Genomic DNA, 27,779 nt, shown 5'->3' on the forward strand with positions numbered 1-27,779 from the left:
TTAAGTTTTCTACTCTGTGATATTACATACTTCTAACTGACTACACACTCATGGTTTTAGTAGTATTAATTAATTTCAAAATCTTGGTTTACGACTTTAGGTTAAATGCAGTGCTCTATTGTGAGTCTGCGCTTTTAAGCACAGAAAGTTTAAAATTCTCAGCGTTTAGACTTCCAACATCTTTCCATAATCATAATGTTCTGGATTGATGTATCTTTTCAGGAATAAATCAACATACAACACCTGCCTTAGGAAATTTAAAGTCCATGTGACAGCAGTTTTTAATGACACCATCATTATCAGCTTTCAAAGTGGCATTAGTCTTTTTCCTGTAACTTTGCCTGAAAGTTTAATAAACTATCCAAACAAGAAAGTGGGTATCCTACATTTCTCCCTACTTACAATATTAATATTATAGCAAATTAAAATCTGAGAGAGAGAAAGAGAAAGAACACTAATGTTTTATACCCAGGTACCTCAATTTGCTACCAGAGGAACAAAGGAGAATTTTTTTTGAAAAAAATGGGAGAATACTGTTCTCTGAATCTTTCAAAGTGCATTTTATTCTGGCTCTTCAGGTTTAGCTGACACAATGTATAAATAAGTATGGAGTTGGCCATGATATTTCAAGTTAGACTCCTAAATATCATAATCAAACAGATGCTATAGCAGCATAAACAGACATAAGTAATTGGATTGCTCCAACCAGGAGAAATAAGCCAATGCCCAAGCACAGAGAAATTGTTGCTTGTCAGAATGGCAGTTGGCAACTTTGCTTATTTCTGCTTTTTCTCCAGCCAATTTGCTTATCATTTTGGGTTTTACATTTTATTAGGAATTGTAGCCAAGGGGAATATTCAATATTTGGCCCAATTTTTCTAAGTTGTTAAAAAAATGGACCACTTGCCATCAACAAATTAAAAAACGTAAATGCTTTAACTTGTGGCCCTTGCAGGAACTATTAGGAGCTATGATTGCTAAACATCAGGGACAAATTCTTGATAATGTTATGGAAAATTGTTTTGATATGCAGAATGGAAACTCCTTTCCTGAGCAACCTGATAAGCACCAATAATTTATGCTTTTTGTGATCAGAGAAGCAAAATCAGTTTTATACCTGTGTCGAAAAGAAATGTCAGGTGCATGGTAGAGAAAAGACTTAGGTCTGTTACTACACACATTCATATTCGTGATTATTTGGGGTCAATGTCATCACAGAGATAGCTGCAGGGCATTAGAAGGAATTTTGAAATGAAAAGAAATAAAGAGGAATGAAAGGCAGCAGTAGATGCTGAGAAACCCTGGAGTGGCAGCAGACCCTTGATGAGGAACCTCGCTATGGATATCATTCCTGACTGGCAGCTCGGGCAGCATGTGGGACAGCCCCCCCCAACCCCAAGTTGCTTGGGGTCATGGGAACTGTGTCACCATCCAGACTGTGTGGAGCTGCAGGGTCACACATGGGACTAGAGAGCCCACAACAGCCATGGGAGAGAGGGGAAAAATCGGGCAACCCATCCTTCCACAAAGAAATGATGAGAACCTGCAAGCACAGCTGCAGCGGGTGAGGTGGAAGCAGAGGGCGCATGTGCCCACGGCAGTGCGAGCACCCATGTGTGTATGGGATTAGAGCTTCCTGTGATTGATGCTAGCAAGGTGTTCCGAGAGCTGTAGGTGTTTATTAGCATTTCATAATTCACTGATTTCCAGTTAGTTATCAAAGAATCATAGATTGGGTTGGGCTGGAAGGGAGCTTTAAAGATCATTTAGTCCAAGCCCCCTGCAATGAGCAGGGACTTCTGCTAGGTCAGGCTGTTTAAAGCCATGTCCAACCTAATGTTTCCAGAATGGAGCATCTACAACATCTCCAGACAACTTGGAACAAAATAAAATGCTTTCACTGGTTATTAAACCAATAAACCAATAAACAAGTTTAGTTAAACTATAGGAACTGCACAGATTTTTCCCTGTGACAAAGTTCTGTTGAACAGCACAGGAAATCAGTTGAATTCATTAGGAACAATAAAGGCTTGGGTCATGAATTTAAGTACATGCTGGCTTCTGGGTCAGTAATTTTTTAAGAAAATGAGATGTGCATTATTGCATTACTGGTACTTTTGGTGAGTTAGCAGAATGGCACAGAGTAGAAGAGCAAGGCAGGAGGGAATAAGGGATCAACACTGACTTCCTGGGGCTGGTCCCAGCCCCAAGACAAACTAAAGTAACTGAAAATCATAATCTTAGTCCCTGAGATAAGGATCTTTTAGGCCTCGTATGGTATAATGGGGTTAAATTGCATTCTGAATTACCTAAAGCAAAGAACACTATGAGAAAATACACTGTTTGTGCTTCGTGTAGCCATTTATGTGACAACTGGTGACTGCACTCTGAGAGGGGAGTGAGGCAATTATAAAAGGGGAGGGTGAAACTTGGCAGCCAAAGTGATGCATAGCTGGCTAGAAAGAAAACTGGATGTGTTCACAGGCAGCCACAGAATGCACTGAGCCTTGGAAAGCCTGGCAGGCTGGGATGAAAGGCTACTGCAGCAAAAGAAGCAGAAACACAGAAACAGGTCTGGAAAGCCTGAGAGGCAATTCCTTCTGAGGAATCAGATCCAGAAATGTGGGGTGAATATATCTGCAAGTCCAAGGATGATAATGAAGAGTGCAGTGTAACACCTATCCAGACACAAAAAAGAAATAATCAAAAACCACAAAAAACCTAGCCATCATCACTGTGGGGAAGAGAAAGAGGTGAATTATGTATGGGTCTTCAGAGTGAATATATTATTCAAATGAAGTTTATAACCACCATGGAAAAAAGTGATTTCATACTACAAAGTCAGGTCACAAATATAGATTGTTATGAAAAATAATGGAGGGCTAGGGGATTTTATGAAAAACATGGGAGCTGTCAAGTACTCCCAGTATTTCAGAAGACCTCAAAGAAGATAGGAAATCCTCAGGTCCATCTCTAAAACTTATTAAAATTTAGACACAAAAGGTTAAATGTGGCGTTATTGTGCTAGAAGGTGTGAAAGTCTTAAAATTAGAATATGGATTGGAAAAAAAGAATATTTGATGCCATCAGTACAGCCATTTTTGATCCTCATGATTCCTTAAAGAATTTACCATGCTATAAAATACAGGAACAACTCTGTATGGAAATACAGGTATCTATGTCTCATGTAATTACAGGGCAGAGCAGGAGGCACTGGATGGACTGCCAAGGAAAGGTAAATCACATGCGTTATCTGAAATTATGAAACAAGGTAGGTGTCAGCTGTAGTAATACCTTAAAGACCTAGAAATAAAACAACACTCTTTGAGACAAAATTAGTATAGGAGGTAATATAAAGTCTGGTCTTTATTGGAGGCCTCCAGGAACAGATACAAAAAATGCCTAAAATACCTGCCCCCACACTGGTGAATACGGTTTTATAAGTTTAGCAAATTAGCATAACTGACAAAAATAATCAATTATAAGCACAAATGATGAAGCAATTCCCCCTTTTGGTTCTACCTCTTCTCTAGCCCCCCTTTAGATGGGAACTACACTTTGTTTATGAAAATGCTGGTTTGAACCTTGGTTCCCAGGAAGAACTAAGATAAGATAGGGCCTTTGGTTCCCATGGCATTTGGAGCCTCTGGAACGTGTTCTGTCAGGATAGGGAAAAGGATGGAAAAAAGTACTTGAACTAGCTTGAAACTATATAACTGCACAACAATAATCTACAGAGCTACAAACATATATTAAGTAAATGTAATAGCAAAAATAATTCTGGCATCAGTAGGTTTGGTCTGGAAAATAAATGCAGGGATAAAAAGCAGTTAAATTTCCAGAAGAGATGGTTAAAACTAATTTTACCACAACACAGTGAAATGACTTAGCTGGTGGTGTCTTCATGATTGTGCCCTTGTCTGTTATACACATTTAGTATTGGCTTAAGAAATTGTGAGGTATGTGGGAATAGAAGGTTGCAGTATACAACACTGTACTAAAATTATTTGGTTAAATTATACAAACAGGCACATGGAAGCTTTCCCAGTGACATTAACCCACTACAATTTTTATGGTTGTTGCAAGTTTGTTATTGAAGAATGATTTTCCCTTTTTAATTCTTTGCATGCATTGTGCCGAACTGTATTGTGCCAAAACTGAGTAAAGAGAAAAAAGCCAACGGGAAGAAACACAGCTCTGTCTCATTACGCAAGTCTGGCCTTAAGCATGCTCAGTCTTCCTCTCTTCTGAGACCTCTGGTCCACTTCCTGATCCAGTCAAGAAAATCAGGCTACTCTGAGTGTGTAGCCCTGATCCAATGCCTGCCGCACATGCAGACACAAGCATGCATGTTCACAAACTCAACATGAGCAGCAAAGTGGAAATGATAAGACAATTTCAAGACTACAGCTGCAGAGACGATTTCTGAATGGGTTTTCCTTCAGGTTATGAGATAATGTTTTCTTTTCCCAGGAAGTATATCAGCACCACACTCATCATTTCCTGCTGTCATGGTACAAGAGCACAGAGAGGTAAAAGTGAGTTTTGCCACCTGATTTTATTCTTCTTTCCAGGCCTCATGTCTAGCAAGTCTGAACTTGGACTACTGAATGAATGAAGAATGTAAAGTTCTTGCTCTGTACGTTCAAGTTTTTCCTAGCTGTAATGAGAGGGAAATGCATTCTTGACTCATGTATTTTATTTATATTGTATTGACCATGAAATCCTATCTTTCCGTGGGGACTGTCAATCATGGATTTACATTGTGTGATGAGAAAGGATGTGGTTATTTTGAAGGATTTCTCATAAAAAACACCAGCTACAAAACACCAAGGAGAAAAAGATAATATTATAGCTAAATAATGAAAAAATACAAAAAATTGCTTTCTCAGTATGTCAAGGTCAGCTGAAATAGCTACTGTGCATTTAAGTTTAAAAGTAGATTTTTGGTTCAGGGCTTTTGTCTACCAGTTTCTTAAAATGATTTTCTTGTACAGAATCCAAGGTTTGCCCCAAATCTTGGTGGTTTTTTTTTTTTTTTTAATGCATAAAATTAGAGTTAGTAATTAAAATTTTCTGTCTTCTACTGGTTGACTATCAAAATTTTGGCTTATAAACTGGGCAGGGAAAGCACATGGGTTTATCCAGGCATGCAAACCTGATAGGTGTAGGTTCATTGTCACTGTACAGCTTCAAGATACATTTCAGAAAGATACAACAGCACATCATTCAGTGTTTTGTGTTGGGTTGACCCTTGCTGGATGCTCAGTGTCCAGCAAAACCATTCTGTCATTCTACTCCTCAGCTGGGCAGGCAAGAGAAAATGCAACAGAAGGCTTGTGGGTCGAGATAAGGGCAGGGAGAGATTTCTCACCAGGTACTATCGTGGGCAAAACTGACCTTGACTTTTGGGAACTAGTTTAAATTAAATTATCATATCAGAGTAAGGAAATAAAACCAAATCTTAAAACCATCTTTCTCCTACCCTTCCCTTCTTCCTCAAATTCATTCCTCCCAATTTTCTCTCCCTCCTCTCCACCAAATGCCCAGTGATCAGTTCATAACACATCATCTCTGCAGCTCCTTCCGCCTCACAAGCAGGACCCCTCACACTCTTTTCCCACTCCAGCATGGGCTCCCTCCCATGGGCGACAGTCCTCTACAAACTTCTCCAATGTGAGTCCTTTCCAGAGGTTGCAGTTTTTCCCAAGCTGTTTCAGCGTGGGTTGCTTCTATGGGATACTGTCCTTCAGAAACAGGTTGCCCCAGCATGGATCCCCCTTGAGGTTACAATTCCTGCCACTAAACCTGCTTCAATGTGATCTTTTCTCTCTTCAGGGTCACAGGAAACTTCCAGGAAGCTGCTCCGATGGTGGTTTTCCAATGGGTCATAGCCTCCTTCGGGCATCCTCCTGCTCCACGGGCTGCAGGTGGATCTCTGCTCCATCATGGACCTCCATGTAGAACAGCTGCCTCACCATGGGCTGCAGGGGAATCTCTGCTCCAGTATCTGGAGAACCTCTTCACCCTCCTGCACTGCAGGACTGTTTTTTTCATGTATCCTCCCTCTGCCTGCTGATATCTTGCAAATTTCTCACTTCTTGAATATGATATCCCAGAGGCACAACTACTGCTGCTACTGGGTTCAGCTTTGGGCAGTGGTGAGTCCATCCTGGAGTCAGCTGGCATTGGCTGTGCTAGACATGGGGAAGGCTTCTGGCAGCTTTTCACAGAAGCCACCTCTGTAGCCCCTTGCCATGCAAACACCATACACCTGTAAACCTGCCAAGGAAATGCATTTCTTTAAATGCTTGAAGCGTCAGTGTGATTCCGATTTTAAGCCCAGAACATGTAGTCTTGTACTAAATTTATTCCAAGTCTAGGGTTCAGTCTATGTCCCAAATTTCAAGATAATGTTGTTTCCACTTTACAGAAGTTCAAGGGACAATCCCAAATAGCCGACAAGTATCTGTGTGCCCATATTGAGTAATCAGTAATCAAAGTGAAAAGGTACAAGTAATTTTTTCTTGTTTCATATCCTTTAATATTTCCTTGGCTTTGATTCCAACATATTCCAAGAATAGTTTATGTACTGTATTAAAAAAAAAAAGTCATTAAATATACATTTGTCCAGATTTTGGTATTTATATAAGAACAGTTGAATAAAGTGTCCTTTCATTTTCTCTAATAGGACATTCATTGCATGACATATTATGCTTTGAAACTGTGTGATGCTGTGTCAGTTTATTTCAGAAGAAAATTTGGGCAAGATGAAATTAATAATTTTTTTTCTATGTTGATTTCCTAAATGATCAAAAAGGAGGGAGGAAAGCAGTTTCATTATAATCAAATATTAGCCCTTAAATGGAACTCTGTACCTGCACTGTTGTTGCCATGTATTCTTGAGTAAGATTCACCTTTGCAGAGCTCAAATGGTCTTTGAACTACCTGTGGTTTTGTCCACAGTTCATGTAGTCTCTATCCCCGTTGACCTCTAAGAAAAGTTCTTGCAGTCTCTATCCCCGTTGACCTCTAAGAAAAGTTCTTAAAAATAACTGCTTGGATGTGCTTACTAAAAAAAGCTTATGATTCAGTTATTTCTTTTTGTCTCAGTGTTTTTTCTATCCCAGAAATTACAACCTGCTTCAGCTGCTCCAAGCTACCACGGGGCAAAACTTTCCCCAGCATGGAACTCACCTCCCCTGGCTGCTGTGTCCATCACAGGATGCTACTGGTGACATCTCCTTGGGTAAAACTCATCAGTGTTCACCCTAAAGTGTCAGCTGGCACAGTGAAAAGGATGTGCCATATCACAAAATACTATTTAGAAAACAAATTATAATGTATATTAGGGAGGAAAACCAACTGAATTGCAAAATCACAAAGAGAAAAGGATGTCAGATCCTCCTTGCTATGCAAAGTCCTGAATATTTTCATTTGTTGTTAATGTAAATCCTGCCATTGTCATCTCCCTGGTCCTGCTTGAGTTTTTCCCTGTGGTTGGGGGTGACACAATATATACCTATATATCTAGATATATAGATATATATACGCTTATGTTTGTGCTTCAGGGTGTGGGAGAATGGAAAACAAAGCCCAGATCTGCAGGAAAGTAGGATTTTCTGTCAGCTGTGTATTGTTTTCTCTAGTGGTACCTAAATCAAACCAGTTGTAGCTGCCTTTACAGCTGGATTAATAAGGTAGCTTTTTTTACCCCAGAGGATTATATTTTCCAGGTCCTTGCCAAAGCAACTTCCAGCTTATGTGTGGAAGCATCTGCCTGTCCTCTATTTACTGTCAGAACAATTTACAGTCAAGTGTTCTCCCAGAACAATAAAAAAAAAACAAAAAACCCTCCCCTAACATGACACTAATATGGAATTATCACTGTAGCAGCCTACAACTTTTCAATAATTGCTCCAAAGACAGATTTAAAATTGGTTTGCCTGGGAACGTGTTGCAAAACCCAGCAATGTCTGTCTTTCATTCATTAAGGCATTGAAATATTTCCCCAGAAGACAAGGATTCAGAGATGAACAACAGCTCATTCTACTGAAATAAAGCCCAACATCTGCTTCTTTCTAAGGACACTGGTATTTGCATTTGAAATTACAGTTAAATGGAAAGTGTGTTATTTTCTGGCATACAATGTAATTCTAAAGATGTTGCAATTCAGTGTGCATTCTTTTTCTGGATTCTAATTGTGCTTATAAATTATATTCCTATTTTGTATGAAATTGTGAAACTTTTTACAGTATCTAAGTGGTAGTATGTCTCATAATGAGCTGCCATAGGGATGGATCCTTCCCATTCTTCTAAGACATCTTTTCTAGAATAATTATTCATTTTAGCTTTTTATCTGTCAATGTCCTAGGTGTTTGACCATGCAAAGGGGAAAGAACATGAAACACATTGTATTCAAAAAATGTGGCCTCTGCCCCCACTAGTAGCAGGAAAACAAAAAGAAACTCTTCTCCAGCAGGGAAAAAGCTGTGTCTCGAATAGCTCGAATAGTGGATGTGAGTTGAAGTCTCTGTCTGCTCTGAAGTATTTGAATCACTTCAGCATTTGAATTGTGGGTACATTACAGACAGCCTATGAAAATGTTTATTGTCCTTTTTTGCATACCCACTGACTGGTTTTCTTTGACTGCTAATTGCCTTATTCTGGCATTTCTGAGAAACAATGAATGCTGCATTTTAGCATGATTTTAAGTTTTCTCTGATACTGTATTAAAACAATGTCCTGCCCCCTTTGCCTTTCTAAGATGTTAGAATGTAAACTGTTGATGGTAGACTAATAGATTGAGGCAACCCAATATCCTCCATCTGACCATAACACTTGCTTAGGAAAGAGTATAGGACACCAGATCTGTAGACATAAGGCTAAACCAGTAGATGTGTTTCTTACTGGAAAATCTCCTGTGGCAAAGCAAACTTACTTCTCTGCATCCATAGGAAAATACTTTCTATTTGGTTTAGGTCCTGAGGGCTCAAATGATAATGGTGTGATTTGTCAGTCTTAATCTCATGAGGACAAGAGAGATTTTCCTTTCCATTGCTGTTGGTGATCAGTGTGTATGATAAATTATGACTAAAAAGTGTCCTCCAACAACACTTTCCTTAGGATTTTACTTGCATGTGGCTTATTTCTAGTGAGATGGAGAGGAATGAAAGAAAAGATTTTGCACTTTAGCAGCTTAAACAGTTTCCAAGTAATGGCAATTTTATAATGAGAAAGTGAGGCACTGTAACTTCAGTGGTAGCATTTCTGTTTCTTTAGTGAATTGATTGATTTTTGTAGAGCTAAAATAATTTACATGGGATGAGGCTCTCAGTGATGATATATCTATTTTTATAAGTAAAAAATTTTTAAAATATTTATCTAGGGCTATACTTTCACAGATCATCAAATGAAGCCCTACTTCCTCCTAAGCTCTGGGTAGAAAAGAGGAACTGGTAACTTGTCTATCACTAGTGTTGGTTAAGAGTTTGTTAGAGTTTTTATTTCATCTTTTTCCTATTCTCTTTTAGTCTCTTTGTATCCATTTTCCCTGCCATCTTCATACCGGGTTTGTTCTCTTTTTATTTTTTTGCTGTCTGCTCTCCCTGTTTACCACAAGTGACCTTAAATGCACAGGTAATCCAATAGTGCTTTAGCTTTGAACTTTTGAAACAAAAGACTTCAAGCTAGAGACAAAACATGATTCCTGTCACTTTTCTGTCCAGAGAGAGTTGCACAGACAATCTGTAACAGGCATGTAACTAAGAATTTTTTATTTTATTGGGTACTTAGGTGGTGTAAATCAGCCTTGCTCTTTTACAAAAGTCAAGGGAAATCAAATAAATTTGTATCAGGTGGAAGCTGAAAATTAAAAGCACTGTATTTTTAATTATGGGTAAATTTTCAAATGCAGATATCCATATATTTGTTTTCCACAGAACAAACATTGAGAACAAAATTGGGGGTGGATTCTTCTTGTAAGATTTGTATTTTTATGCATCCTTTCTACTGCGCTATCAGTGTTCATGTACAAAAGAATCTATCCTCTGTCTCCTTCATCCCTCACCCCAAGTGTTGCCCATAAATGAGCAGCCTACCTCATAGTTATTTCCCTTCACATATAAAATCATAGAATCATTAATGTTGGAAAAGACATCCAAAATCAAGTCTGCCTTTGAGTGAGTACATTGAAAGGCCACAAACCCATTCTTTGTTGTACTAATTAAATACAAATATAAAATAACTCTAACAGACATTGATGAGGTATTTTGAGAGACTGTAAAGTGCATATTATTAGGAAAGCATTCAGTAGGTTATGAGTCATCTGGCGAACAGCCATATCTTTACATTAATGATCTTGGACCAATGTTAAATAAGTAATTATGACTGCTGGGACTCGAAGGGATGAAGTATTCTTTTTAAATTAATTAATCAACCGAATTATTATTATTATGTGACATGCCTGTTACCCTCTTTGTACTCCTTATGTCCTTATGGACAATTGAATTAAGTTTGATATGCATCTAACTCACCCCAGTGTACAGATAGAAAAGAATTACCATATTTCTACTCCTGCCTGGTCATAACCACTACTGTATTGCTTTATTTATGACAATGAAATGTAAAACCTTCAGTCTATCCAATGCTAATAAAATCTTACTTTAACCTTTCATGTTGCTTTCAGTGGGTATGTCAGCCAAAGAGTTTATAACTTTTCCTTTATCACATGTGACTCTAACCTGTTAATCAGCTCTCACATATCCTTCCTGAAAGAGAAAGGATTAACCTTTCAATATAATACAATTTTCTCATTTTGCATCCTTTGGTAGAACAGGAATACAGAGGAAAGCCTATCTGTGGACATCATTCATCTTCCTCGGATGATGGCAAGAGCTTGGTACCTTATTTTTTAAGGATAAAACTTAGGCAATCACAAAGAAATGAAAAGTAAAAATCTCTTGCATATGGAAGTCAAGAAAACATTGTTTCGTTAAGTCAGAGCTGAGTTCCATGTATTCAGTCTTCTGACTGCATAGGAACTCCTCCAGAGATATTTGTTTGTGCAGCACAACTCAGAAATATTTGACAGATATAATTCATTCTGAAAAATATTTCTTCCAGTGAGGAAGTAAAACAAAGGATAAATCATTATATTGCAAATCCATTCTCTACAACTTTCCCTTTCCTCCTTGTCTTTATAGACAGGTGGGTTCAACTTGGTCTGCAACCCCTTCCTCTGAGAAGCCTATTCCTTTCTAATGACTAAGCCTTGACTCCAAGCTTAGGCACCTTAAACAGGTTAATTTAATTCAATTTTGATCTCTTAATTAATGCTTCTGCCCGGGGGCATGTTTACTTTAGATGGGCAGCACTACATTGGAGTCTGGACCCTGTTGATAACAGCACCCACACCCCTTATTCAAGTGAATCATTTAGGTGAAGAACACCCCTGTTTTTAATACCACAAAGGTCTGTGAATAACTTTTGTTAGGTCACATTTTTCTCACTGACATGCAAATGCAGTCACATTTCTATACAGGGTGCCAAATAAATTATGCTTTGGTTGGGAGATCTGCATCAGTGGTCTCCATACTACAGAGTAAAGGAGGAATTAAAACTACACACATTAATCATTGTCCTGATCTCCGCCCCTCTTGATCTTAATTTTCCTCCTTCAAAATATTTCCTTTTTTTCCCCACTTTGGTTATGGTTGCAGTTTGACAGGGACAAATACACTAGGTTTATGCTTTGAATCCTTCGGTCATTTAAAAATGTGATAGTTTTTATACAGATTATTTCTGCAGGTCCTGATTCTCCATGGATTAGTACTAGTACTTTAAAGAGCAGCTCACTTAGCCAGCTCCTGTTTTAATAAGGCAAGGACCTCTATTTATTTTGGCTGCCCTTTCTTTACATTTAATCTCTTGACAGGGATCTATGGGAATGCTTGAATTTTTATGACTCTTAGATTGGTGCTGAATCCCTTCTCTTATACTTTTTATTTTTTAATCTATTGATGGAAAACATTACATTACAATAAAAGTCTACTGTTGGGACAACTTAATCCTGTTGCAATTTTCTTGCAGTTTTCCTGTAGCAACTTAGCTATTTTAAAAACAAGCAGCCCAAACAATCTGAATAACACAGTGAGAAATTTTGCTTTGCATATGGACATGGTTTACACCGTTCTACCAGCCCTTAGAGAAGCTTCTCATTCTGAGACACTGGATAGAAGTGCAGGTATTGCTTCCCAAGCAGGAAAATAACACATTTCCTGGTTTGAGAGGTGAAAAATAAAAAAAACAAACAGGAAACTGGATCCATGGATTTTCTTACCAAATCAGAAATGCAAGTAAGTTTTACTTCCTAGGGTATATGTTCCAAGACTTCTGCCAAGAAGTGTCTCATTCTGAAAGAACACAACAGGTACAGGGGCAGTGGGGGTGGGAGTGAAAGGGAGGGCATCCCCAAATGGAAGCTGTGCTATTTTTCCTTCTCCATAGGTCTGCTTTAGACGGACATGCGTTCCTGCTTCTCTTCAAATTATTTTTAATGCCATTGACCATAGTGGAAAACATACACTTGACTGAGACTTACCAAAGTCTGCTGAATAACTTTGACAAGGCTTCTTCTGGGGAATGGTTTCTCTGAGCTAGACAGATGCTTTGCTTTGCCTTCTTGATAGGTTTTGTTCTGAGTCCCCCAGAGACAAAGGAAGCAATAGAAAGGAAAAGCTCTCCCTCAGGAGCAGAGGACATATTGCAAGTTCAGAAATAGCTGGGAAGGATTGAGGTACACTTAAAGCCTGGAAGGTGCTGTTTGAATTAGCTCTGAGGTGTGCATAATTTATTGGACACAAATACAGAGAGAGGTTGACAGATGCTCTTTAATGTGGCTGTATGTGAAATGCGTTTGTTCACGTAATCTTTAGCTCATTTCTGCTACTTTAAAGGTTTGTGTATCTAGAAATCCCATTTCCTTAAAATAATTCCTAAAGGAAAGAGTGTTTCTTTGGGTGATTGGATAAATAACCAGTTACATTTTAATCTAATAACTTTTTAATCATTCTCTGCAATTCACAGAAAACTGGAATTATGACATGTCAAAGAATCTAGACAGCTACCTGAACTAATTGTATTTAATATAAAACTGAGGGTGGGGAGACAAAAAAAAAAAAAAAGCTGCCATTTAGCTTTCATGCAGGTAGTGTTGGTCCAAATCACCCAGTACCTCCAGAAATAACAGACAGAAAAATAACTTCATCTGAGGGTGATGTTGCTAGATATTCCTAGACAATTGTTAAAGTGAACAAGAAGGAAAAAGAAATTCAAAACTAAAAAAGAAAAGTGAAACAAAGAAATATTCCCTATAATCATGAAGAAGAGGCCAGTGCTTTCCAAATATAAAGGAACACACCACAGCTTTGCAGAAATCACAATTGTGAGTGAACCACCACTCTCAGCAACTATTTCAAAACTACTGTGGGGAAGCTGGAAAGTCTGAAAATGTTTATTTGCTAACACACATTTTCTTTTTGTCTGAGAATTCCCAAATGAACACCAGGGTAAGTTGTAATCGGGTACATATCTTGTACTTTACTGCACTGGAACAGATTTTCCAGAGAAGTTGTGGATACCCCACCCCTGGAAGGGTGGATGGGGGTCTGAGAAATCTGGACTAGTGGAACATGTCCCTGCCCATGGCAGGGGGTTGGAACAAATGATCTGTAAGGTCCCCTACAACCCAAATCATTCTGTCATAATTCTATAATTCTAAGAAATTTTAAGAAGAATTTCTAAGAAGAATTCTACGTCTGGGGGTAGCATAGGAATCTTTGTACTGAGAAGTTTTTCCTTGCCATAGCTACAACAATGTTTCTCAATTAACATGGAGCCTATTGTACACCAAACTGCAGAAACTTTCTGGCAGAGGCCTTTCAGGTTATCTAATGCTCCTGATACAGCTGCATTACTTGCATATTTTGTACGACCTTCTGTCCCAATGTTGAAGAGAAAGAAAAAATATTTGGGAGGTAAGTGACCAAAAATAAATAAAAACCTATGGGAAGGTAAAAAGCCCACAGCAAATCATGTTACTTATGGATAACAAGTGTTTGTACCCTGAAGTCAACAGAAGAAAGAATTCTCGGAATATGAACGGTGTCACACCAGAGGAAAAGAGAACTGTCAAGATCTGTTTATCATTAGTGAATATTGTGTGAATTTAAGTGGAGCCAATTCGAATAACTTACACTTTTAGATTAAAAAAAAAAGGTGACAAACTTGTTCTGTGATCCTGTCATTCTAAAATAGAAAAGAGAATACTCCAAAGTATACTTTCTTCAGAGGCATTTACGTGACTCTGAAAGCAAACTGCCTTTATTCTTCCAAGTTTTGAGAATAGCTCATTTGTGTTAGGCCTTTTTGAAAGGTAAAGAGGGGAAATGTAGCCTAACAGAATTTTTTAAAAATACTTGAAAACCTATATCAGCATGTTAATAGACTAGTGAGGTAAATTATGAACAGTCTTGAAAAATGGTTTTTACAACACTCATCCTACCCTTTTCAGCTGATAGACACTTCAGACTCTCTGTGATTCAATTAAACAGAAAACTAGAAGTAAGAGTATTTTGGCAGGGAAACTAAATTATATCAACTATGTAAATCACTTGTCAGGAATCTAGCAGCTGTTTTCCTGAATTCATGAACAGCCAGGGGAAAACTAAAGCTGTGAGAGTTTACAAGCTGCTCACCAATTCATCCATTCCTTTACACAGGAATAATCTGAAACTCTTCAGCACCCACTGGAATGAAAACTCATCCATGCCAATAAACTTTCCACAGGCAGGCTTCAATAATCTGCCTGCAAGATTGCACTTGAGGCTCCCTAAAGAGGGCTCTAGAGTGTGATATTAGTAGTGAGCTGTTTTGTCTCTTCATATTATTTTCTTCTGCAAATGCATATGGGGAGCAGTGAGAGAGATCCTAACTCACTCAGAGGAGCAGGCTGTGCCTCCAGTTGCAGAAGAGGGGAAGAGAGGGAGAGAGAAGCAAATGCTGAGGTCTTTCCAAAAGCAGGAAGGAGCTCCTAACACAGAATTTGTGCCATTCTCTCCACGTCTCCCCTGGATGCCCATGAAATAGCCAGCCCAAGCACTGTAGCTGCAGACCATAAGTGTGTGTATACCAGTGCTCCAAGGGATGGCTCCAACAGAGGGCTCTGAGGGACCAATTCTCCAAGGGATGGCTCTGAAGTTCTGACTTTATTTGCTAGGGCTTACCCTGAATGCTGTTGAAGAACCATTAACTTCCAGCATGGGATGACTGTTCCATGAAATACAATGAGATGCTTGTACACATCTCTAAGCTTTGGTACTGAGTTGCTTACCTTAGTCCCTCAAAGTCATCCATATATCACCCAGAACAATTATTCCAGACACATAAACAATATTTCTTTAATCACTACCTACTGAATTCTAAGCACCTTGAATTCAGCTGACACACATAGTGAAAATTGCCTTCAGAAATATTTTCAGAAAATCGGTATTTAAAGATCAGTATATGTTTGTAGAGACAGATATAGATATGCTTTTGATTACATTTAAAGACTGTATACAAAGAACAGATTATTTTCCCCTCTGTATAGAACATACCATATCTGAGTACAATTTATAATACCAAAAATCTCCAATGCTCTCAGCAGTTCAAAGGGGTATTTCAGCAACATAAAATTAAAAAAAATCTTTGCCATAAGTGGTCCTCTTAAATTAACGTGTGTTTTCTTCCTGCATATGAGTTGGACCAAAAATATTCTGAATGCTGGTGGTTGTCAAGTGATGTACATACTATAAAAATTTTCTGTGATATTTTTATATTTTACTGATGTATGCCAAGCAACTGGGTACCACAAATATATGATACACAGACAGAAATTTAAAGCCACAGTTGTTTTCCAGACTGTTCCTGCAACAAATCTTGGGCTTCCAGGGGCCTAATTGCGTGTTTTAAATGAAGCATGCACTTAAATGCCTTTCCAAGTCAAAACCTTTTTCTGTAAACTCTCTTGCCCACTATTTTTACCCATTTTCTAGCACAATGCAAAACAGAGCTCCCACTTGAGTGCTGTGATACACAGTGATCTGAAGGGAAAACAGAAACACTTTTTTCAGGGAAAAATGTCCTTCCTGTTTTATCTTAAAATATTCCAAGAAAAAACTACAGTAATAAAGTTAACATTTATAATAACATCAATGTACATCAATATATAGAATTGTAAAGCAAATAATAGTAACAGTGGAGAAACTTTTAAATTACCTTCACATTAACTAAATTGTTGGCTCTGTGAATATTGTTATTAATCTCCACACAGTAATTCATTAGATGAAGTGTGTTTACTCAGAGGGAGAAGTGGTATCAGAATTTTGCCCCATTGAGTTGACATTTTAAAACAATTTGCTGACTGCCTGTAGTGGTAACATTTAAAAAGCAGATTTACTGTAAATAAGCCACAGAAAGAATGCTTTGCAATGACTAAATATTGTTTGTTGAGGTCAAGATTTTTTTTTTCTGTTATGATGTATGGATGCAGAGAAAATTTAAGAAAAAAGGAGAATAATCCAGTAGCTAATATAGAGGTAAATACTTGTTGTTTTTGTAAATAATTGTGAATTTATTGTGAAGGTGTATCAATGTCTAGTTTTTAGCCCTGACATACTATTACCATAAATAAAATATAAAATTTAATTAAATACACATAATAAAATTTTGAGCTCCTTTAATATACTTTTTCTGGCTTGGTTGAATCTCATCTAAGATTCAATGATTAAGAGGCAATAGGAGAGGGACACTCTTTTAAAACAATAATATAATATGTTGCTAAACAAGGAAGCATATCTCTCAGGCAGAATAAAATAAACTACTTTTTCTTACCAAAGAGGCTGAGGATAAAATTGTGATGTTTCAAAAAAACTGGTTTTGTTTTATTTCTTTCTCCCTCCTCCTATTTTTCTCTTTCTCAGTGACCCCTTCTCCTTTTTGCCTTTTCTCCTCTCCTGTTTCTTCCTATGAAAGCTGGCTCTCCATGGAGAGGAATTAATAATGGAAATTTAACATTCTACAACACAATTTCAAATCATACTTGTTCAAGTTGACTTTGGCAGATTTTTCAAAGTAGAGGGTTTTATACAGCTATGGTGGCGAATCTTGTTCTTAACTTTCTTATTAGAAAAATAACTCTGCTTCCAGGTGGATGATCTATTATAATGGGAAATGAGTAGCTTATCATTACAATGAAGAAAGTGGATTTTGGCAGAGAAAATAAACAGCACACCAGTTCTTACTTTCATGCCACATGTGCAAGTTAAAATAGAAGTCTGATAGTGAATATATATTGAAATTATTGAAAATAGCTGTGCTTAGCTGACTGAATCTGAAAGGCAGTTACAGCAAAAAGCTCAGAAGAAAGGAAGTTACAGCAGGCAAAAATATGCTAGAGAATGAAATAGAGTTCAGTAGGTAAGAAAACCAAAGATGATGGTCACAAAATTAATTGAAAAGTGCTGACGCCTTATTAGGCGTGTTGCAATTTAAGAAGACGGGGTTGCCATTAAGGAGGGTTGTCAAAATTTTTTTTTCTTTGTTCTTTTGTTCTATACTTTCATAATGTTCAGGCACAAAATGATGTCAAAGAAGATATTGAATGATTGGTTCCAAAACATCTGAGAAAATGAATAAAGTGCCCAGATTTTCCTCTGTTCTTCCCCACCCATCTTCCCATCCTGCACTTGAATCCATTTAATGTTTTTTCTATTGCATTTGCCTTAGATTGCCATTTATTTAACTGTATCTCTTATTTACCTCCGTTTGTAAAGGCTTTTTCTACAGCCTTGTTTTTTCTTCTACCTTCACCTACAATCTGCATATTTTCCCATTTCATACTGTCTTAACACTGCATTTAAGAACAGTGGATACATCAATAGGGGCCCCCAGTGCATCCACTGCTCACGTGTAGTTTACTTTTCTCTAAGTTTCTCCTTTTACAGGAATCATTAAGCAACAAAGTAAATGAGATATTTATGGACTATTGGCAGCTTTCAACAAATTATAGTTGTGTAATTTATTTAGTGACAAAAATATTGTTGGTTTCATACTTTTCACTGATGAAAACAGCTAGTATAGCGGAGTATGTTTTTGTGTAGTTTTATGAGCCCAAAAACCTCCAGACAACATTGCTAGTTCACAAAATGTCCTTGAATGATAGATTTAGCACTTAAATCTCTTATTTAGGGGAAAGCTATACATAATTAGAAGTAAATAGAGAATGACTTGTTACACAAGTTCCTGTGGAAAATCCAACATATTCTTTATGCCAGCAAATCCAAAGGGAATAACTTTTGCCCATTGAAATGAGATCTGAAGCTACAATTGTTTTCAGTAGTTCCACGAATCTGACAGCCCAACAAGTTTTTGCCCAAGACCTCCCTTACAAACTGCCTTGACAATTCGTTTGTTATGCATTTGGCATATCTGGTTTGTGAAAACTTTAAATGTCCTAAATAAGCCTGATTTTCTCCTTTTGGGGAACTACATCCTTCAATATTCTTTATGGCTGTGTCTGTGGGGTTTGTTTGAGGACAGATATCTCAAACATACAGATAAGAACTGGGGTCAGAACAGAGGCAGAGAAACCCAACCAGCTGTATGTGATCACCCAGCCCTTTTATAAACCTCTGTCGAGGAAAAGTCACCTGCAGCATCATTAGGAATGATGCCAGCAGGAAGAAACCATCAATTAGACCCATTAGTAGGGCATAAAACCTGTTTACTATTTCTTTTGTGGGGTCAGGATTATCAAGGCTAAAAAGATGACAGCAATTACTGTCTTCAGTAGGTCGTGCCGGTGCACAAGTTACATCAACCATTTTACTTTCCATTTTTTTGGTCTGTACTGATACAAGAATTCTACAACAAATATCACATAGAAAAGCAATGTTGTAGATTTGCATGGCTGACTACCTAAATTTTTGAGGAAAAGGTCATGGGAGAAAAATGTGCACTTAAAGTGTCAAGAGGCAGGAGTGATGGGCAGCAGTGAGGGGGTTAAGAAAAAAGGAAGTCTAGGAATATTCCTGTAGTGTAGGAGAGGTTATCTCTGTGGGATTTACATATTTATATTTATATGCCTATAACCAGAAAGAATGCCTTGCATTGACAGACAATATAAAACGAAAAAATTAAAACCCATCTAAAATATGTCACTTTTATTTTGTAAGTTTTTTAACTACCTTTCTCCTCTCTAATTCTTTCCAAAGGTTTATAGTTGTTGGTACAGAATTTATAAAGTTTCATTGTCCATGTTTCAGAATCAGGATGTGCTGCCTGAATACCTTGTCTATGTTTCAAATACTTGTAAAAAATGATATTTTACCACAGAGAGCAAGACTTGATTCTTCTGTCTGAAAATAACTTGGGGAGGGGTGAAGGTTATGATCATACTGCAAGGTGAAATGTTTCTGGAGTATGCTGCACAGCACACCTATCAAATCTGCATCAAATTTTCCTTTTCCTGCTCTGCATTTGAATGAATCCACCCACAGTACTTTAGAAGTGTAGATAATAAATTTAGGATATTTCACAACATTTAGCTTCTCAGATGTAAAGAACCATTATGACACACTGATCAGCTTTTTCACCCTCTATAGGAAATTGGCTCTAGCATTGGCTTCTTTACATGAAGGATTAATAAAATGTCATCTTTATAAAGTGAGGAACTTAGCCATCTCCAGCTAAGTTTTCATCCTCCAGCTCAAATGACTAAATGAAATATAAAGGAGTGTAGACACAGGTACATACACACACACACCCCCACACCCACACCCACCCCTATGAAAGACATCTACTCTTTTCATGACTGATGCTGAAGATACCTCAGTGACTTAGATTCGATCCATATTTAAAGATAAGTCACTTTAAAAGTGTTTCATATTCATTAGCTCTTGAGGTTCCCTCAGAGCTATGCACAGGTAGATTCCATGGCAAAATCCTGGTTCCCCCATTATCCTGAAATTTTGACACAAATTTAACATACTCTTCATTTTACCCATGGAGCAAAAGGCATCTAACATTGAAATTGAATGAATAAATGAAATCATTCCAATCATAGACTAAAAAAAAAAAATCAGCTATCCTTAAAAAAAAAAAAAAAAAAAGACCCTCAAACTACAAAAAAAACTAAACAAGCTAAACTAAGTCAGCCAAGCAAAACCTTGTCTGAACATTTTTGTGATAATTTTTGACCCTGAGCAGTAGCACAGGCAGAATAGAAAAAAAGCAGAACAGAATGAAGGAAAAATCTTCAGGTAACCTTGTCTTGTGCTGATCTAATGCTTGGTTTTGTCCCTCTGATCAACATCACATCACAAACACGCTTAAAACTACACCACATGATGAACCATTTAATGTTTTATTACGGAGTTATAGAACCATAGAATGGTCTGGGTTGGCAGAAACCTTAAAAATCATTTAGTTCCAACCCCATGCCATGCATAGGGACACCTTCCACTAGACCAGGCTCCTTAGAGACCCATCCAGCCTGGCCTTGAAAACTTTGAGGGGTGAGGAATTTAATACATTAGGGTTGCCTCCAGAGGGCTTATCAAATAGAATACCTTATATACAAAAGGTAAGTTACAGGGAGGAAATACAGATATATAATAGCCCTCTAAGCCAGTAAATAAAAACATGACAAGAAAAAACCCTAGATGTTAAAACAAAAGAAAGCAGGTTAACAGACCAAAAGCAGCACAGGACAGGATAGCAAAGGACCATAATCAAAAAGTAGCTAGATTAATTCTTATACCTAGTATGATATGAGTTAAGACCAAAGTTCTACTAGTTCCTTCTCATTGTATGAATTACTGAACACAGATTAAACTCCAAAATTTTTAAGTAAAAATTAAAATTTTACACTTGTCTATACTTCCAAACCATGAATAATCTTTAAAAACTGCAGTGTTTGCTGGATATAACTAACAGATAAAAAAACTGAAGTTCAGTGAATGAATTGATGTGATCAAGACATGACACAGATTTTGACAAAAATATGACAAAACTCTAAAACATATGTCTTGGCCACTAGCAAAAATCAGGAGTTTATAGGAAGGAAGAAAACACCACTCAAACCCTGTGACAAATTTTGCAAACACCAAGATTAAATTGTGAAAGATATGTTATTTGTCAGAGCAAAATAGATAATGTCTTTAACTAGGACTAAATGTTAACATTTAGTCATGTTATGATTGATTTTGTTTTAAGATGTACACTTATATTTACACTAGTACTTTTACAGTGATATAATAATATGCACCATATACTACAATGTAAGAGGACTGTGTATTTGGGCAACTTGAAACAGAATGGTCAAATAACTGTAGTTAAGTAAGTCATTCCATTCTACTACAAATTAAAAACTCCTAGAAATGTTTCTCCATAATTTCTCTTGACATGCTTGTCTGTCTTACTATTAGGGCAGCAAGTGAGATGTCTTTTAGAGGACTTGGTATTGCTTTTCTTCACAGCTTGTTGACTAGGAACATTTGAAATGCACTAATCCTGAAGTGAAAATGCATCATGTTTGCCCTGGATCCTGTTTTCCTTCAATACTGGACATTCAATATTTTAAGTGCCTATTCAGGTCCCTTTAGTTTGAAATTAAGGACATGTATGTAGTTTTAAAGTAGTCATGCTTTTGTCTTGCTTACACATTTCTTATACAAGAGGGGAAGATAAATGATATTATGAAAATGTACTTAAACTCTTCCTATTGACTTAAAAAACCTCTACACTAAATAAGCCTAGTGAAAGACTTTGAGCCCTATTATAGCAACAAAATTACAGCCTGAGCTAGAGTTATCTGAACTCTGAGAGTACCTCTGTACACTGTGTCCATCCTACTCCCAAACCATGCATGAATCTTCTAAAAGAAGCTCAGTAGACTAAGCAAGATTACAAAAAATTCTGATTAAAAAAAAAAAAAAAACAACCAAAGAAATGTATGTTTCATAATTCATTGCTATTTATTGAATTTCCAGTTATGCCACTTAAACAGATTGACTAATACATGCACCAGAGAGTTTATCTGTTGGGAAGGATAGATAAATATGATTGTCTAGCAGAAGAACCACAATAGTACAGCCAGGATGAATATCCTGTCCCCTACTGGTTGGACAACAATCTTACCTACAGAGGAGTCCAAAAGTCAAATGGACTGTTCCATCTCACCCCCTAAAATGTATGGTTCACCACACACCTGTAACCCTCCCCTGAAACATCAAGTGTCTGTGACCCCATTGGCCCAAGTCCTGTTCCAGCCCACCTTGGAGCCCCCCTTGATAAGGGGCCCCCAAAGGGCCAGATGCCCTCTTGGATCTTCCCCTCCCCTCTTGGAACTTCCTCCCGGATTCCCCCTCCTGGATTCCCTGCTCCCCGCTTTGTCTCTCCCCTCCCCCATCACCTCAGGCCTGGCCACGTGCTGTGTCTAGCAGCTCGAGGCAGGACCTCTCTCCATCCCAAATAAACCTTATCCTCCAAGAGCAACCAACAGAGATCTCTCGTCTGTATCCACCCAAACCGTCCGCAGAACCCTCACACATCTTTACATTTATCTGTATCTTTCAGTGGAGATGCATATTGTACAAGTTACAACACAGTGGAAGAAGGGTGGCAGAATCAAAGGTATGTTATTTTCCTAATTAGTACTCCAGCTTAACTGTCAGTAACTTTCTGCCCTAGGAGAGACAGCAGTGAGAACTCTTCTGGTTTTAAGTTCACATTTAAGCTGAAATACTGCATACATTGTTCCATATATTGCTCTTGAGAACACAATAACCATATGAGCAATTTATGGTACACTTTGGCAGAAGAACAGGGATGAATTGAATTTATTTCCACAGGAAATGTTTTTGCAATCCCAGTTCTCACTCAGAAAATAAAAAACATATTGCAGAGCACCTGGGGAAATCACCTAAAATGCACATATATCCTGTAGTCTAGACTCACAGTCACAGTTGCCAAGTAACTACCTTTTTGAAATATAAGAGATCTGATTATGGTCACTTTTCTTAGTGAATAACTGTGAAGAAATGGAGGAATGGCTTTCCTAGAGATTCCCTGTAAATACAGCATGCTGAATATTCTTTTTCTTTTTTAATTTTTCCCAAATCACTGTGGAATATGCAGAGCTGTAAAAATAGTTTAAAAGGAACTGCACATATTTAGGTATATTTAGATTCAAAATACATTATTCTTTGGACCCCTAACTACAAGATTGCCTTTCCTACCTATTACCTCCTTGCTCTGAATGAATGATAAATGAGGAAAGTTGGAAGCATCCAGAAGAAGGAATTTCCATCCCATATCATATGGAAATTCTAAGCAACATTTCAAAAATTACAAAGAAAGAAAATCTTCCATTAAGCTAAAGGAGTTTTTTCCTATGCTGATTCTTTTGCTACACGAAACAGGAACGTTAACTACAGAATGATATGTTTTAAAAAGGAAAACTAAATCAGGGGGCAATGTGAGAAGTAATTTCTTTTTCTTTACCATGCTGCCTGTCTTACCAACACTCGACTGCTCTCTGGTACCCATAGGGAAACATCATTCTGTGTGGGAAGCACTAGTGACATAATATGAGAGAAAAGTCAACAGTAGGACACCACGTTAGGCCAATAACTTCTTGCATCAAACCAGTTATGATTTTCTTATCTCCCTCATAAGTCATTTTAGTTGTGCATCCTGTTTTGCTGAGCAGTGCTGTAAAGTAATTCCATAAGTAATCAGTAATAAGATTACAGCTCTGAAGGGTTTAAAGATAACAAAAGATTGGCACAGAAAAGTCATCATTTTCTTTACAAAAAGTGTGTAGGTGGTTTCATCTATACATGTAATAAAAATAATTTTAAAGGGTGAAGATAAGTCGTATCAGTCAAGGATAAAAAACTGCAGAACATTTTCTCTTTTATGTTTTTGTTTTTAGGAGATGTAGGGATTGAATGTTAATATCTTCTTTCCATGAGAAGAAATTAATGTTATCTAGATGCCCTTTTTCCTTTTTGTTACTTTCCCTGGAGGTTTACACGTTTTATTTTTTCATTGTACTGAGGCTGGTAGGCATAGTATTCCTCAGAAAGTAACCTCAAACTGCTAATTACCAAGAGCAGTGTTTAAATAAGCTGATCAGATCTGTTATATTTCAGTTCCTTACTTCTGAAACGTTAGCTGAACATCAGAGTGTTCTATAAGTGCCATATATACCTCCTTAATTATTTCACTGGGTCTGTCATGTTTGCATCAAATGCCTTGTATTCATGCTTTCTTTGGAAAAATCACGTGAATATATGTATTTATTTTGAAAATATATCTATGTCTTTTTAAATGACATATAGAACTTGTCTTACCCAGTTTGCTGATAATTCTGTCTTTGCATCTCAAAATCCAGTACAATCCTTTTTTTGTGTGTGTGTATTGAGATGGACAGGAAGAGAAGAGAGGATGATAAAGAGGCAAATAGTAAGAGGTATGGTCAAATTTAAAGCAATTTCCAAACATGAATACTTCCTGCGAGAGACATGAACAAGACAAGAGTTTTGATTAACATCAAAGATATTTCAAGCAGCATTATTTACCAAAGCATGCAGGGATGACATTGCATAGTAATGAGCTATAATAAAATCATTGGTGCAGATGTGGAAAAAGCATTATTACCCTCCTTTCTTTGAAATAGTAATTCCTGTATTATTTTTCATTGATTCATTATCATGCTCTGAGACAAAACAAAGTAACTGTTTCTCAAGAACCTTTTGAGAAAGCTGTAAATAAGAGAAAAATTTTCAAGATAATGACTTAAAACTGGTTTCATAGTTGAGCACTGAAATCAATAAATTAGTCTTGAAATACTATCTTATTGGAAAATTTAATTTTCTTTACTTAAAAATTGAGAAATAAATTATATATTGGCATGAAAAAGACATTAAAAGAGTGACAGCACCACTTAATTTTTATTATTTTCCTCAGGAAACTGACCAGAAAAATATTTTGAGTAGAAACAGAATATACAACCCTCAAAGTTCAGGAATGGATGAGCAGAACTATCTTTTTTAGTCTCTCTCTTATCCAGAACTAAAGGGATATCTGCAGTTGACAGCACCTCCCACACAATAAGCATATGCTGCAGAGGTGTGTGTGCACATCCTTTTGAGAGGACTTCTGTCAGTAACCCCTCCTCTCCCCATGTCCATCTCCATTATTTGATAATGGAATCCAGGAACTGACTCGACATTGAAAGAACAGAACTGAAATATCAATTTGGTCTCTCCAAGAATGATGCAGTCAACAGTCTATGAGCACCTAGCAATGGCACACTGCAGCTCACTAACATAAGATAACAACTCAACTTTCCCCTAACCTCTTTTGGAATCTGTATTGTTGGTTTGTTTTGTTGTGGGGTTTTTTTCCAATTTTCCCTACTTTCGAAAATCAAAGGAAATTGTATAAAAACCCAGAAGAAAAAGGGCTGGAAAATATATTACACAGTGAGAAGCTTACTGAGTTTAACAAATAAGAAAATTATATCACATTAAGACTAACTCACTGACTTCAGCTCAACAGTAGTTGAATGGGTTGTAATAACTAATTGATTTTGTATTACAGGGATAAGGAACACCATATTCCATGTTGATTCCAAGAAGTCTGGATCACTTCAGGCCAGATTATTTTCTTACACCTGCCATGGTATGAGGATTCTTTGCAGTATATTTCCTAACATATAAGTATAGCTGAAATTTACCATATACATATCAATTAGATTTCATTCATCTCATACCATTACACATCAGATCACCTTCCACTGTTGTAGCATGTGTATGCCATGCACATTTAACATTTTTTTCTGTGATACTCTGCTTGACTGTGAACCTTATAATCCATCCATCCATCCATCCATCCATCCATCCATCCATCCATCCATCCATCCATCCATCCATCCATCCATCCATCCATCCAGTCCATTATGATCACCAGCATATTTGTGTTTTTGCTGAGTGCGGTCCCATGGTAGAAATGATGGGGTGATACTTCACTATGGCAAAAGTGCTGGCCATTCCTGTCATGACTAATGCAGTGTTGGGACTCTCAATATATAATACATAACATTAAACAAATAGGTTTATACAACAGAGAAGCTGGACAGAATTCGGCCCTTAATATTGCAACTTTGTCACCTGCTTTAAAGACTGTCCAATACCACAGTATTGCTAGCAAAAATATCATCAGCAAGAAAAGATCTGACCATGTAAGAGACTGAAGGGTTGAGGGAAGGCCAAGAATAAAATTTAACAATCTCTTGTAGTCATTATGCTTCTGCTAATAATGGAAATTAATAATAAGCCTCTGGAGAAAACACCTGGAGAAGATGCCTGTTATTCCCAAATTAGATTCTAGGAAGTGTCACTATAGCCAGCGAGGTGCTCCTTTCTCAAGTAAGTAGTCCTTATAAGTCTATATGTTCTCTGTATAACGTGGAGATGTGACTTTCAGACACACTCAAGCTAAAGCCCTTCAGAATGTCCCCTGGTCAGAGTGTGCTTACTGTGTTTGTTAGTATGTTCATATTGCAGAATTAATGAGGAAAAGAAAGAAATCAAGTCTCTCATTCTACTAAATGTGTTTCAAATATTTAAATTATAATGGTCTTCAGACCTTGAGAATTCAAGAGCTAAAGATGTAACTACTATGCCACCATTTTGACAAGACTACTAGCTACAATAGGGGAGTTCAAGAGTTTTGGTTTCCATCACTGAGGGATCAAACTAGCCAGAAACTTTCTGGAATGCTGTAAATGTCTTTGCGCATTTTGCTCTTTCCTGGTTAGATGGAGAAACTATTGAGGCTATCTTCAAAGTCTGCTAGGTGTTAAATGCTCTATCATCCCCCTCAATGAGAAACTCATCTTCTTTTTTGTTTTCATTCACTTTTCCTTTTATCTCAACACACTTCTTTTTTAAAAAAATACTTCCATTTATAAAACAATGTATCGTTCAAAGAACTTTATTTGCTCTTCTAGAAAATACCACAAAATAGGTCTAATAATCTTGCATGACTTGGATTATAATTCAGGTTTGAACAAGGAAATGGGATAAGCCAAAAGACTCATTGTTTTACAAGAAATTAGGGAAAATGTGGGGAAGAGAAACCAATTCTTGAAGAATATCTGTGCTGGAGCTGTTTAAATATCCAGAACTGTAGGATGGCTGCCATAAGCAGCAGACCAAAGGGAATGAAAGAAACTAGTTTGAGTTAGTTGTGCAGTAGGCCAAAGTCCAAATGTCAAAAAGCCGTGATATGGCTTTATGGCCATTCATTCTATTTTTCATGACATGTATTTTGAAAAAGACCTGGAAGTGTTGAACACTATGAGACACCTTGCTCCAAAGTAATTTTACTAGAATGTAAACATATTTTAAGTAAATTCCATTAAACAGATAACATATATTGACAGGGAATTTTCTTAGAAAAATTGGAATTGAAAGCTGTTTTTTATTTTCAGTTTGCTACTGTAGACTTTCTAAAGTAGATATTTCCTTCATAAGATTTTCAACTTCCCATTGTTTAAACAAAATATGATTGTCTTCTTTATATTAGAAATAATCCAATTATGGAAACTGTCAGAGTATGGAAATGCAAATGAAAGAGTGGCCAGAAATTTAATTTTGCCTCTCAAG

The sequence above is a fragment of the Taeniopygia guttata genome, chromosome 2 (genome assembly GCF_048771995.1).
Source record: "Taeniopygia guttata chromosome 2, bTaeGut7.mat, whole genome shotgun sequence".
Lineage (NCBI taxonomy): Eukaryota > Metazoa > Chordata > Aves > Passeriformes > Estrildidae > Taeniopygia > Taeniopygia guttata.